The sequence below is a fragment of the Saccoglossus kowalevskii genome, chromosome 22 (assembly GCF_978046115.1).
Source record: "Saccoglossus kowalevskii chromosome 22, keSacKowa6.1, whole genome shotgun sequence".
Taxonomy (NCBI): Eukaryota; Metazoa; Hemichordata; class Enteropneusta; family Harrimaniidae; genus Saccoglossus; species Saccoglossus kowalevskii.
The window spans coordinates 24,863,366-24,877,308 of NC_140662.1; the positions used below are offsets into that span (position 1 = coordinate 24,863,366).

The 13,943-nt window shown below is 37.8% G+C and overlaps 15 non-coding genes across 15 annotated transcripts; all 15 read right to left on the reverse strand.

The window, feature by feature from the left end:
• Positions 1-460: 460 nt before the first annotated feature.
• LOC146729220 (U5 spliceosomal RNA) lies at positions 461-579 on the reverse strand. Its single transcript, XR_014928611.1, has one exon. It is a non-coding gene; the product is annotated as a U5 spliceosomal RNA (small nuclear RNA).
• A 568-nt stretch (positions 580-1,147) lies between these two features.
• LOC146729221 (U5 spliceosomal RNA) lies at positions 1,148-1,266 on the reverse strand. Its single transcript, XR_014928310.1, has one exon. It is a non-coding gene; the product is annotated as a U5 spliceosomal RNA (small nuclear RNA).
• Positions 1,267-2,113: 847 nt separating this feature from the next.
• On the reverse strand, positions 2,114-2,232 carry LOC146729222 (U5 spliceosomal RNA). Its single transcript, XR_014928321.1, has one exon. It is a non-coding gene; the product is annotated as a U5 spliceosomal RNA (small nuclear RNA).
• An 854-nt stretch (positions 2,233-3,086) lies between these two features.
• On the reverse strand, positions 3,087-3,205 carry LOC146729223 (U5 spliceosomal RNA). Its single transcript, XR_014928332.1, has one exon. It is a non-coding gene; the product is annotated as a U5 spliceosomal RNA (small nuclear RNA).
• An 847-nt stretch (positions 3,206-4,052) lies between these two features.
• LOC146729224 (U5 spliceosomal RNA) lies at positions 4,053-4,171 on the reverse strand. Its single transcript, XR_014928343.1, has one exon. It is a non-coding gene; the product is annotated as a U5 spliceosomal RNA (small nuclear RNA).
• An 847-nt stretch (positions 4,172-5,018) lies between these two features.
• On the reverse strand, positions 5,019-5,137 carry LOC146729225 (U5 spliceosomal RNA). The gene has a single exon (XR_014928352.1). It is a non-coding gene; the product is annotated as a U5 spliceosomal RNA (small nuclear RNA).
• An 847-nt stretch (positions 5,138-5,984) lies between these two features.
• Positions 5,985-6,103, reverse strand: LOC146729226 (U5 spliceosomal RNA). Its single transcript, XR_014928353.1, has one exon. It is a non-coding gene; the product is annotated as a U5 spliceosomal RNA (small nuclear RNA).
• Positions 6,104-6,950: 847 nt separating this feature from the next.
• LOC144361828 (U5 spliceosomal RNA) lies at positions 6,951-7,069 on the reverse strand. Its single transcript, XR_013422480.2, has one exon. It is a non-coding gene; the product is annotated as a U5 spliceosomal RNA (small nuclear RNA).
• An 840-nt stretch (positions 7,070-7,909) lies between these two features.
• LOC144361829 (U5 spliceosomal RNA) lies at positions 7,910-8,028 on the reverse strand. The gene has a single exon (XR_013422481.2). It is a non-coding gene; the product is annotated as a U5 spliceosomal RNA (small nuclear RNA).
• Positions 8,029-8,875: 847 nt separating this feature from the next.
• Positions 8,876-8,994, reverse strand: LOC144361830 (U5 spliceosomal RNA). Its single transcript, XR_013422482.2, has one exon. It is a non-coding gene; the product is annotated as a U5 spliceosomal RNA (small nuclear RNA).
• Positions 8,995-9,841: 847 nt separating this feature from the next.
• Positions 9,842-9,960, reverse strand: LOC146729227 (U5 spliceosomal RNA). The gene has a single exon (XR_014928361.1). It is a non-coding gene; the product is annotated as a U5 spliceosomal RNA (small nuclear RNA).
• Positions 9,961-10,807: 847 nt separating this feature from the next.
• Positions 10,808-10,926, reverse strand: LOC146729228 (U5 spliceosomal RNA). Its single transcript, XR_014928372.1, has one exon. It is a non-coding gene; the product is annotated as a U5 spliceosomal RNA (small nuclear RNA).
• An 847-nt stretch (positions 10,927-11,773) lies between these two features.
• On the reverse strand, positions 11,774-11,892 carry LOC146729229 (U5 spliceosomal RNA). Its single transcript, XR_014928396.1, has one exon. It is a non-coding gene; the product is annotated as a U5 spliceosomal RNA (small nuclear RNA).
• Positions 11,893-12,739: 847 nt separating this feature from the next.
• On the reverse strand, positions 12,740-12,858 carry LOC146729230 (U5 spliceosomal RNA). The gene has a single exon (XR_014928380.1). It is a non-coding gene; the product is annotated as a U5 spliceosomal RNA (small nuclear RNA).
• Positions 12,859-13,698: 840 nt separating this feature from the next.
• Positions 13,699-13,817, reverse strand: LOC146729231 (U5 spliceosomal RNA). The gene has a single exon (XR_014928497.1). It is a non-coding gene; the product is annotated as a U5 spliceosomal RNA (small nuclear RNA).
• Between the last annotated feature and the right edge of the window lie 126 nt (positions 13,818-13,943).

Consider the following 13,943-nt stretch of genomic DNA (forward strand, 5'->3'; position numbering starts at 1 on the left):
CTTCAAAGTTTAGCTGCCAGTCAGTACAAACTGTTGCTAGTCAACAATGTAATTAATAGTTTACCTTCATGATTTTTTTAATAACTTGCCCTTTCAGTCGACAGCTACTTCAACATATCCCTGTATCCGCTGGTAGAGGGCGCAACTCGTGCGAATTTGATGAGCTATCAAACCAAGGTGTAAATTTCTACAGAAGGTCAGTGCCCGGCCACAAAGATCCGCCAATTGGGAGTAATCTGTGAAATAAAAATGAAAACAAAAAACAAAAAACGGCGATGTTCAATTTTGCCCAAGCTTACCCGGGCCTGATTAGACAGTCATGAAACCTGCCCGTCAGTTGTAAACCCGCCCGATAGACCCTAGCCATCGTCGAAATTTGGATACTGAAAGATTTGGTCATCTGAATATCGTACATATTCAGGTTGCCGATTCAATTATTTCTAATATTTGTTTATTTATCACCCCGCAATTGAGCGGGGTTATCAAAAAATTGATTATAGACTCATTAGTTGTTCCTCTGCACGGAAATCTTTAGTAAAAGGCGAAAGATTTATGCGGTCTGCAGAAAAACCAGAGTTAATTCGACATATGGTCTCGTCATTTCGGATATTATAATTAATCTTAGATTTCTTTACGGCATAATTTCCAGTATGATTGTAACATTGTTTTAGCATATAGCACTTCAAAGTTTAGCTGCCAGTCAGTACAAACTGTTGCTAGTCAACAATGTAATTAATAGTTTACCTTCATGATTTTTTTAATAACTTGCCCTTTCAGTCGACAGCTACTTCAACATATCCCTGTATCCGCTGCTAGAGGGCGCAACTCGTGCGAATTTGATGAGCTATCAAACCAAGGTGTAAATTTCTACAGAAGGTCAGTGCCCGGCCACAAAGATCCGCCAATTGGGAGTAATCTGTGAAATAAAAATGAAAACAAAAAACAAAAAACAAAAAACGGCGATGTTCAATTTTGCCCAAGCTTACCCGGGCCTGATTAGACAGTCATGAAACCTGCCCGTCAGTTGTAAACCCGCCCGATAGACCCTAGCCATCGTCGAAATTTGGATACTGAAAGATTTGGTCATCTGAATATCGTACATATTCAAGTTGCCGATTCAATTATTTCTAATATTTGTTTATTTATCACCCCGCAATTGAGCGGGGTTATCAAAAAATTGATTATAGACTCATTAGTTGTTCCTCTGCACGGAAATCTTTAGTAAAAGGCGAAAGATTTATGCGGTCTGCAGAAAAACCAGAGTTAATTCGACATATGGTTGTGGTGTAATACATACGTTTCAGTGACCACAACTTCGGATAAGGTGAGTAAAGTGGGAAAACAAATATCTTCCGATTTTGTGTACTATGTGTAATTTCTTACAGAAACTTAGGTGGTTTGTTATTGAAGGCTAGACAAATAATTATGTTATACAAAATACATTATGAGACACGCTGCCTTGAATATGAGAAATACATAATTTGCCCCTGCTTTCTGACCAATAAACGTTTAAGTCGCGCTCTATAGCGACGATACTGTAACAATGTTGTTCAAAGCGAAAACCGTCTCGTCATTTCGGATATTATAATTAATCTTAGATTTCTTTACGGCATAATTTCCAGTATGATTGTAACATTGTTTTAGCATATAGCACTTCAAAGTTTAGCTGCCAGTCAGTACAAACTGTTGCTAGTCAACAATGTAATTAATAGTTTACCTTCATGATTTTTTTAATAACTTGCCCTTTCAGTCGACAGCTACTTCAACATATCCCTGTATCCGCTGGTAGAGGGCGCAACTCGTGCGAATTTGATGAGCTATCAAACCAAGGTGTAAATTTCTACAGAAGGTCAGTGCCCGGCCACAAAGATCCGCCAATTGGGAGTAATCTGTGAAATAAAAATGAAAACAAAAAACAAAAAACGGCGATGTTCAATTTTGCCCAAGCTTACCCGGGCCTGATTAGACAGTCATGAAACCTGCCCGTCAGTTGTAAACCCGCCCGATAGACCCTAGCCATCGTCGAAATTTGGATACTGAAAGATTTGGTCATCTGAATATCGTACATATTCAAGTTGCCGATTCAATTATTTCTAATATTTGTTTATTTATCACCCCGCAATTGAGCGGGGTTATCAAAAAATTGATTATAGACTCATTAGTTGTTCCTCTGCACGGAAATCTTTAGTAAAAGGCGAAAGATTTATGCGGTCTGCAGAAAAACCAGAGTTAATTCGACATATGGTTGTGGTGTAATACATACGTTTCAGTGACCACAACTTCGGATAAGGTGAGTAAAGTGGGAAAACAAATATCTTCCGATTTTGTGTACTATGTGTAATTTCTTACAGAAACTTAGGTGGTTTGTTATTGAAGGCTAGACAAATAATTATGTTATACAAAATACATTATGAGACACGCTGCCTTGAATATGAGAAATACATAATTTGCCCCTGCTTTCTGACCAATAAACGTTTAAGTCGCGCTCTATAGCGACGATACTGTAACAATGTTGTTCAAAGCGAAAACCGTCTCGTCATTTCGGATATTATAATTAATCTTAGATTTCTTTACGGCATAATTTCCAGTATGATTGTAACATTGTTTTAGCATATAGCACTTCAAAGTTTAGCTGCCAGTCAGTACAAACTGTTGCTAGTCAACAATGTAATTAATAGTTTACCTTCATGATTTTTTTAATAACTTGCCCTTTCAGTCGACAGCTACTTCAACATATCCCTGTATCCGCTGGTAGAGGGCGCAACTCGTGCGAATTTGATGAGCTATCAAACCAAGGTGTAAATTTCTACAGAAGGTCAGTGCCCGGCCACAAAGATCCGCCAATTGGGAGTAATCTGTGAAATAAAAATGAAAACAAAAAACAAAAAACAAAAAACGGCGATGTTCAATTTTGCCCAAGCTTACCCGGGCCTGATTAGACAGTCATGAAACCTGCCCGTCAGTTGTAAACCCGCCCGATAGACCCTAGCCATCGTCGAAATTTGGATACTGAAAGATTTGGTCATCTGAATATCGTACATATTCAAGTTGCCGATTCAATTATTTCTAATATTTGTTTATTTATCACCCCGCAATTGAGCGGGGTTATCAAAAAATTGATTATAGACTCATTAGTTGTTCCTCTGCACGGAAATCTTTAGTAAAAGGCGAAAGATTTATGCGGTCTGCAGAAAAACCAGAGTTAATTCGACATATGGTTGTGGTGTAATACATACGTTTCAGTGACCACAACTTCGGATAAGGTGAGTAAAGTGGGAAAACAAATATCTTCCGATTTTGTGTACTATGTGTAATTTCTTACAGAAACTTAGGTGGTTTGTTATTGAAGGCTAGACAAATAATTATGTTATACAAAATACATTATGAGACACGCTGCCTTGAATATGAGAAATACATAATTTGCCCCTGCTTTCTGACCAATAAACGTTTAAGTCGCGCTCTATAGCGACGATACTGTAACAATGTTGTTCAAAGCGAAAACCGTCTCGTCATTTCGGATATTATAATTAATCTTAGATTTCTTTACGGCATAATTTCCAGTATGATTGTAACATTGTTTTAGCATATAGCACTTCAAAGTTTAGCTGCCAGTCAGTACAAACTGTTGCTAGTCAACAATGTAATTAATAGTTTACCTTCATGATTTTTTTAATAACTTGCCCTTTCAGTCGACAGCTACTTCAACATATCCCTGTATCCGCTGGTAGAGGGCGCAACTCGTGCGAATTTGATGAGCTATCAAACCAAGGTGTAAATTTCTACAGAAGGTCAGTGCCCGGCCACAAAGATCCGCCAATTGGGAGTAATCTGTGAAATAAAAATGAAAACAAAAAACAAAAAACGGCGATGTTCAATTTTGCCCAAGCTTACCCGGGCCTGATTAGACAGTCATGAAACCTGCCCGTCAGTTGTAAACCCGCCCGATAGACCCTAGCCATCGTCGAAATTTGGATACTGAAAGATTTGGTCATCTGAATATCGTACATATTCAAGTTGCCGATTCAATTATTTCTAATATTTGTTTATTTATCACCCCGCAATTGAGCGGGGTTATCAAAAAATTGATTATAGACTCATTAGTTGTTCCTCTGCACGGAAATCTTTAGTAAAAGGCGAAAGATTTATGCGGTCTGCAGAAAAACCAGAGTTAATTCGACATATGGTTGTGGTGTAATACATACGTTTCAGTGACCACAACTTCGGATAAGGTGAGTAAAGTGGGAAAACAAATATCTTCCGATTTTGTGTACTATGTGTAATTTCTTACAGAAACTTAGGTGGTTTGTTATTGAAGGCTAGACAAATAATTATGTTATACAAAATACATTATGAGACACGCTGCCTTGAATATGAGAAATACATAATTTGCCCCTGCTTTCTGACCAATAAACGTTTAAGTCGCGCTCTATAGCGACGATACTGTAACAATGTTGTTCAAAGCGAAAACCGTCTCGTCATTTCGGATATTATAATTAATCTTAGATTTCTTTACGGCATAATTTCCAGTATGATTGTAACATTGTTTTAGCATATAGCACTTCAAAGTTTAGCTGCCAGTCAGTACAAACTGTTGCTAGTCAACAATGTAATTAATAGTTTACCTTCATGATTTTTTTAATAACTTGCCCTTTCAGTCGACAGCTACTTCAACATATCCCTGTATCCGCTGGTAGAGGGCGCAACTCGTGCGAATTTGATGAGCTATCAAACCAAGGTGTAAATTTCTACAGAAGGTCAGTGCCCGGCCACAAAGATCCGCCAATTGGGAGTAATCTGTGAAATAAAAATGAAAACAAAAAACAAAAAACGGCGATGTTCAATTTTGCCCAAGCTTACCCGGGCCTGATTAGACAGTCATGAAACCTGCCCGTCAGTTGTAAACCCGCCCGATAGACCCTAGCCATCGTCGAAATTTGGATACTGAAAGATTTGGTCATCTGAATATCCTACATATTCAAGTTGCCGATTCAATTATTTCTAATATTTGTTTATTTATCACCCCGCAATTGAGCGGGGTTATCAAAAAATTGACTATAGACTCATTAGTTGTTCCTCTGCACGGAAATCTTTAGTAAAAGGCGAAAGATTTATGCGGTCTGCAGAAAAACCAGAGTTAATTCGACATATGGTTGTGGTGTAATACATACGTTTCAGTGACCACAACTTCGGATAAGGTGAGTAAAGTGGGAAAACAAATATCTTCCGATTTTGTGTACTATGTGTAATTTCTTACAGAAACTTAGGTGGTTTGTTATTGAAGGCTAGACAAATAATTATGTTATACAAAATACATTATGAGACACGCTGCCTTGAATATGAGAAATACATAATTTGCCCCTGCTTTCTGACCAATAAACGTTTAAGTCGCGCTCTATAGCGACGATACTGTAACAATGTTGTTCAAAGCGAAAACCGTCTCGTCATTTCGGATATTATAATTAATCTTAGATTTCTTTACGGCATAATTTCCAGTATGATTGTAACATTGTTTTAGCATATAGCACTTCAAAGTTTAGCTGCCAGTCAGTACAAACTGTTGCTAGTCAACAATGTAATTAATAGTTTACCTTCATGATTTTTTTAATAACTTGCCCTTTCAGTCGACAGCTACTTCAACATATCCCTGTATCCGCTGGTAGAGGGCGCAACTCGTGCGAATTTGATGAGCTATCAAACCAAGGTGTAAATTTCTACAGAAGGTCAGTGCCCGGCCACAAAGATCCGCCAATTGGGAGTAATCTGTGAAATAAAAATGAAAACAAAAAACAAAAAACGGCGATGTTCAATTTTGCCCAAGCTTACCCGGGCCTGATTAGACAGTCATGAAACCTGCCCGTCAGTTGTAAACCCGCCCGATAGACCCTAGCCATCGTCGAAATTTGGATACTGAAAGATTTGGTCATCTGAATATCGTACATATTCAAGTTGCCGATTCAATTATTTCTAATATTTGTTTATTTATCACCCCGCAATTGAGCGGGGTTATCAAAAAATTGATTATAGACTCATTAGTTGTTCCTCTGCACGGAAATCTTTAGTAAAAGGCGAAAGATTTATGCGGTCTGCAGAAAAACCAGAGTTAATTCGACATATGGTTGTGGTGTAATACATACGTTTCAGTGACCACAACTTCGGATAAGGTGAGTAAAGTGGGAAAACAAATATCTTCCGATTTTGTGTACTATGTGTAATTTCTTACAGAAACTTAGGTGGTTTGTTATTGAAGGCTAGACAAATAATTATGTTATACAAAATACATTATGAGACACGCTGCCTTGAATATGAGAAATACATAATTTGCCCCTGCTTTCTGACCAATAAACGTTTAAGTCGCGCTCTATAGCGACGATACTGTAACAATGTTGTTCAAAGCGAAAACCGTCTCGTCATTTCGGATATTATAATTAATCTTAGATTTCTTTACGGCATAATTTCCAGTATGATTGTAACATTGTTTTAGCATATAGCACTTCAAAGTTTAGCTGCCAGTCAGTACAAACTGTTGCTAGTCAACAATGTAATTAATAGTTTACCTTCATGATTTTTTTAATAACTTGCCCTTTCAGTCGACAGCTACTTCAACATATCCCTGTATCCGCTGGTAGAGGGCGCAACTCGTGCGAATTTGATGAGCTATCAAACCAAGGTGTAAATTTCTACAGAAGGTCAGTGCCCGGCCACAAAGATCCGCCAATTGGGAGTAATCTGTGAAATAAAAATGAAAACAAAAAACAAAAAACGGCGATGTTCAATTTTGCCCAAGCTTACCCGGGCCTGATTAGACAGTCATGAAACCTGCCCGTCAGTTGTAAACCCGCCCGATAGACCCTAGCCATCGTCGAAATTTGGATACTGAAAGATTTGGTCATCTGAATATCCTACATATTCAAGTTGCCGATTCAATTATTTCTAATATTTGTTTATTTATCACCCCGCAATTGAGCGGGGTTATCAAAAAATTGACTATAGACTCATTAGTTGTTCCTCTGCACGGAAATCTTTAGTAAAAGGCGAAAGATTTATGCGGTCTGCAGAAAAACCAGAGTTAATTCGACATATGGTTGTGGTGTAATACATACGTTTCAGTGACCACAACTTCGGATAAGGTGAGTAAAGTGGGAAAACAAATATCTTCCGATTTTGTGTACTATGTGTAATTTCTTACAGAAACTTAGGTGGTTTGTTATTGAAGGCTAGACAAATAATTATGTTATACAAAATACATTATGAGACACGCTGCCTTGAATATGAGAAATACATAAGTTGCCCCTGCTTTCTGACCAATAAACGTTTAAGTCGCGCTCTATAGCGACGATACTGTAACAATGTTGTTCAAAGCGAAAACCGTCTCGTCATTTCGGATATTATAATTAATCTTAGATTTCTTTACGGCATAATTTCCAGTATGATTGTAACATTGTTTTAGCATATAGCACTTCAAAGTTTAGCTGCCAGTCAGTACAAACTGTTGCTAGTCAACAATGTAATTAATAGTTTACCTTCATGATTTTTTTAATAACTTGCCCTTTCAGTCGACAGCTACTTCAACATATCCCTGTATCCGCTGGTAGAGGGCGCAACTCGTGCGAATTTGATGAGCTATCAAACCAAGGTGTAAATTTCTACAGAAGGTCAGTGCCCGGCCACAAAGATCCGCCAATTGGGAGTAATCTGTGAAATAAAAATGAAAACAAAAAACGGCGATGTTCAATTTTGCCCAAGCTTACCCGGGCCTGATTAGACAGTCATGAAACCTGCCCGTCAGTTGTAAACCCGCCCGATAGACCCTAGCCATCGTCGAAATTTGGATACTGAAAGATTTGGTCATCTGAATATCGTACATATTCAAGTTGCCGATTCAATTATTTCTAATATTTGTTTATTTATCACCCCGCAATTGAGCGGGGTTATCAACAAATTGATTATAGACTCATTAGTTGTTCCTCTGCACGGAAATCTTTAGTAAAAGGCGAAAGATTTATGCGGTCTGCAGAAAAACCAGAGTTAATTCGACATATGGTTGTGGTGTAATACATACGTTTCAGTGACCACAACTTCGGATAAGGTGAGTAAAGTGGGAAAACAAATATCTTCCGATTTTGTGTACTATGTGTAATTTCTTACAGAAACTTAGGTGGTTTGTTATTGAAGGCTAGACAAATAATTATGTTATACAAAATACATTATGAGACACGCTGCCTTGAATATGAGAAATACATAATTTGCCCCTGCTTTCTGACCAATAAACGTTTAAGTCGCGCTCTATAGCGACGATACTGTAACAATGTTGTTCAAAGCGAAAACCGTCTCGTCATTTCGGATATTATAATTAATCTTAGATTTCTTTACGGCATAATTTCCAGTATGATTGTAACATTGTTTTAGCATATAGCACTTCAAAGTTTAGCTGCCAGTCAGTACAAACTGTTGCTAGTCAACAATGTAATTAATAGTTTACCTTCATGATTTTTTTAATAACTTGCCCTTTCAGTCGACAGCTACTTCAACATATCCCTGTATCCGCTGGTAGAGGGCGCAACTCGTGCGAATTTGATGAGCTATCAAACCAAGGTGTAAATTTCTACAGAAGGTCAGTGCCCGGCCACAAAGATCCGCCAATTGGGAGTAATCTGTGAAATAAAAATGAAAACAAAAAACAAAAAACGGCGATGTTCAATTTTGCCCAAGCTTACCCGGGCCTGATTAGACAGTCATGAAACCTGCCCGTCAGTTGTAAACCCGCCCGATAGACCCTAGCCATCGTCGAAATTTGGATACTGAAAGATTTGGTCATCTGAATATCCTACATATTCAAGTTGCCGATTCAATTATTTCTAATATTTGTTTATTTATCACCCCGCAATTGAGCGGGGTTATCAAAAAAATGATTATAGACTCATTAGTTGTTCCTCTGCACGGAAATCTTTAGTAAAAGGCGAAAGATTTATGCGGTCTGCAGAAAAACCAGAGTTAATTCGACATATGGTTGTGGTGTAATACATACGTTTCAGTGACCACAACTTCGGATAAGGTGAGTAAAGTGGGAAAACAAATATCTTCCGATTTTGTGTACTATGTGTAATTTCTTACAGAAACTTAGGTGGTTTGTTATTGAAGGCTAGACAAATAATTATGTTATACAAAATACATTATGAGACACGCTGCCTTGAATATGAGAAATACATAATTTGCCCCTGCTTTCTGACCAATAAACGTTTAAGTCGCGCTCTATAGCGACGATACTGTAACAATGTTGTTCAAAGCGAAAACCGTCTCGTCATTTCGGATATTATAATTAATCTTAGATTTCTTTACGGCATAATTTCCAGTATGATTGTAACATTGTTTTAGCATATAGCACTTCAAAGTTTAGCTGCCAGTCAGTACAAACTGTTGCTAGTCAACAATGTAATTAATAGTTTACCTTCATGATTTTTTTAATAACTTGCCCTTTCAGTCGACAGCTACTTCAACATATCCCTGTATCCGCTGCTAGAGGGCGCAACTCGTGCGAATTTGATGAGCTATCAAACCAAGGTGTAAATTTCTACAGAAGGTCAGTGCCCGGCCACAAAGATCCGCCAATTGGGAGTAATCTGTGAAATAAAAATGAAAACAAAAAACAAAAAACGGCGATGTTCAATTTTGCCCAAGCTTACCCGGGCCTGATTAGACAGTCATGAAACCTGCCCGTCAGTTGTAAACCCGCCCGATAGACCCTAGCCATCGTCGAAATTTGGATACTGAAAGATTTGGTCATCTGAATATCGTACATATTCAAGTTGCCGATTCAATTATTTCTAATATTTGTTTATTTATCACCCCGCAATTGAGCGGGGTTATCAAAAAATTGATTATAGACTCATTAGTTGTTCCTCTGCACGGAAATCTTTAGTAAAAGGCGAAAGATTTATGCGGTCTGCAGAAAAACCAGAGTTAATTCGACATATGGTTGTGGTGTAATACATACGTTTCAGTGACCACAACTTCGGATAAGGTGAGTAAAGTGGGAAAACAAATATCTTCCGATTTTGTGTACTATGTGTAATTTCTTACAGAAACTTAGGTGGTTTGTTATTGAAGGCTAGACAAATAATTATGTTATACAAAATACATTATGAGACACGCTGCCTTGAATATGAGAAATACATAATTTGCCCCTGCTTTCTGACCAATAAACGTTTAAGTCGCGCTCTATAGCGACGATAGTGTAACAATGTTGTTCAAAGCGAAAACCGTCTCGTCATTTCGGATATTATAATTAATCTTAGATTTCTTTACGGCATAATTTCCAGTATGATTGTAACATTGTTTTAGCATATAGCACTTCAAAGTTTAGCTGCCAGTCAGTACAAACTGTTGCTAGTCAACAATGTAATTAATAGTTTACCTTCATGATTTTTTTAATAACTTGCCCTTTCAGTCGACAGCTACTTCAACATATCCCTGTATCCGCTGGTAGAGGGCGCAACTCGTGCGAATTTGATGAGCTATCAAACCAAGGTGTAAATTTCTACAGAAGGTCAGTGCCCGGCCACAAAGATCCGCCAATTGGGAGTAATCTGTGAAATAAAAATGAAAACAAAAAACAAAAAACGGCGATGTTCAATTTTGCCCAAGCTTACCCGGGCCTGATTAGACAGTCATGAAACCTGCCCGTCAGTTGTAAACCCGCCCGATAGACCCTAGCCATCGTCGAAATTTGGATACTGAAAGATTTGGTCATCTGAATATCGTACATATTCAAGTTGCCGATTCAATTATTTCTAATATTTGTTTATTTATCACCCCGCAATTGAGCGGGGTTATCAAAAAATTGATTATAGACTCATTAGTTGTTCCTCTGCACGGAAATCTTTAGTAAAAGGCGAAAGATTTATGCGGTCTGCAGAAAAACCAGAGTTAATTCGACATATGGTTGTGGTGTAATACATACGTTTCAGTGACCACAACTTCGGATAAGGTGAGTAAAGTGGGAAAACAAATATCTTCCGATTTTGTGTACTATGTGTAATTTCTTACAGAAACTTAGGTGGTTTGTTATTGAAGGCTAGACAAATAATTATGTTATACAAAATACATTATGAGACACGCTGCCTTGAATATGAGAAATACATAATTTGCCCCTGCTTTCTGACCAATAAACGTTTAAGTCGCGCTCTATAGCGACGATACTGTAACAATGTTGTTCAAAGCGAAAACCGTCTCGTCATTTCGGATATTATAATTAATCTTAGATTTCTTTACGGCATAATTTCCAGTATGATTGTAACATTGTTTTAGCATATAGCACTTCAAAGTTTAGCTGCCAGTCAGTACAAACTGTTGCTAGTCAACAATGTAATTAATAGTTTACCTTCATGATTTTTTTAATAACTTGCCCTTTCAGTCGACAGCTACTTCAACATATCCCTGTATCCGCTGGTAGAGGGCGCAACTCGTGCGAATTTGATGAGCTATCAAACCAAGGTGTAAATTTCTACAGAAGGTCAGTGCCCGGCCACAAAGATCCGCCAATTGGGAGTAATCTGTGAAATAAAAATGAAAACAAAAAACAAAAAACGGCGATGTTCAATTTTGCCCAAGCTTACCCGGGCCTGATTAGACAGTCATGAAACCTGCCCGTCAGTTGTAAACCCGCCCGATAGACCCTAGCCATCGTCGAAATTTGGATACTGAAAGATTTGGTCATCTGAATATCGTACATATTCAAGTTGCCGATTCAATTATTTCTAATATTTGTTTATTTATCACCCCGCAATTGAGCGGGGTTATCAACAAATTGATTATAGACTCATTAGTTGTTCCTCTGCACGGAAATCTTTAGTAAAAGGCGAAAGATTTATGCGGTCTGCAGAAAAACCAGAGTTAATTCGACATATGGTTGTGGTGTAATACATACGTTTCAGTGACCACAACTTCGGATAAGGTGAGTAAAGTGGGAAAACAAATATCTTCCGATTTTGTGTACTATGTGTAATTTCTTACAGAAACTTAGGTGGTTTGTTATTGAAGGCTAGACAAATAATTATGTTATACAAAATACATTATGAGACACGCTGCCTTGAATATGAGAAATACATAATTTGCCCCTGCTTTCTGACCAATAAACGTTTAAGTCGCGCTCTATAGCGACGATAGTGTAACAATGTTGTTCAAAGCGAAAACCGTCTCGTCATTTCGGATATTATAATTAATCTTAGATTTCTTTACGGCATAATTTCCAGTATGATTGTAACATTGTTTTAGCATATAGCACTTCAAAGTTTAGCTGCCAGTCAGTACAAACTGTTGCTAGTCAACAATGTAATTAATAGTTTACCTTCATGATTTTTTTAATAACTTGCCCTTTCAGTCGACAGCTACTTCAACATATCCCTGTATCCGCTGGTAGAGGGCGCAACTCGTGCGAATTTGATGAGCTATCAAACCAAGGTGTAAATTTCTACAGAAGGTCAGTGCCCGGCCACAAAGATCCGCCAATTGGGAGTAATCTGTGAAATAAAAATGAAAACAAAAAACAAAAAACGGCGATGTTCAATTTTGCCCAAGCTTACCCGGGCCTGATTAGACAGTCATGAAACCTGCCCGTCAGTTGTAAACCCGCCCGATAGACCCTAGCCATCGTCGAAATTTGGATACTGAAAGATTTGGTCATCTGAATATCGTACATATTCAAGTTGCCGATTCAATTATTTCTAATATTTGTTTATTTATCACCCCGCAATTGAGCGGGGTTATCAAAAAATTGATTATAGACTCATTAGTTGTTCCTCTGCACGGAAATCTTTAGTAAAAGGCGAAAGATTTATGCGGTCTGCAGAAAAACCAGAGTTAATTCGACATATGGTTGTGGTGTAATACATACGTTTCAGTGACCACAACTTCGGATAAGGTGAGTAAAGTGGGAAAACAAATATCTTCCGATTTTGTGTACTATGTGTAATTTCTTACAGAAACTTAGGTGGTTTGTTATTGAAGGCTAGACAAATAATTATGTTATACAAAATACATTATGAGACACGCTGCCTTGAATATGAGAAATACATAATTTGCCCCTGCTTTCTGACCAATAAACGTTTAAGTCGCGCTCTATAGCGACGATACTGTAACAATGTTGTTCAAAGCGAAAACCGTCTCGTCATTTCGGATATTATAATTAATCTTAGATTTCTTTACGGCATAATTTCCAGTATGATTGTAACATTGTTTTAGCATATAGCACTTCAAAGTTTAGCTGCCAGTCAGTACAAACTGTTGCTAGTCAACAATGTAATTAATAGTTTACCTTCATGATTTTTTTAATAACTTGCCCTTTCAGTCGACAGCTACTTCAACATATCCCTGTATCCGCTGGTAGAGGGCGCAACTCGTGCGAATTTGATGAGCTATCAAACCAAGGTGTAAATTTCTACAGAAGGTCAGTGCCCGGCCACAAAGATCCGCCAATTGGGAGTAATCTGTGAAATAAAAATGAAAACAAAAAACGGCGATGTTCAATTTTGCCCAAGCTTACCCGGGCCTGATTAGACAGTCATGAAACCTGCCCGTCAGTTGTAAACCCGCCCGATAGACCCTAGCCATCGTCGAAATTTGGATACTGAAAGATTTGGTCATCTGAATATCGTACATATTCAAGTTGCCGATTCAATTATTTCTAATATTTGTTTATTTATCACCCCGCAATTGAGCGGGGTTATCAACAAATTGATTATAGACTCATTAGTTGTTCCTCTGCACGGAAATCTTTAGTAAAAGGCGAAAGATTTATGTGGTCTGCAGAAAAACCAGAGTTAATTCGACATATGGTTGTGGTGTAATACATACGTTTCAGTGACCACAACTTCGGATAAGGTGAGTAAAGTGGGAAAACAAATATCTTCCGATTTTGTGTACTATGTGTAATTTCTTACAGAAACTTA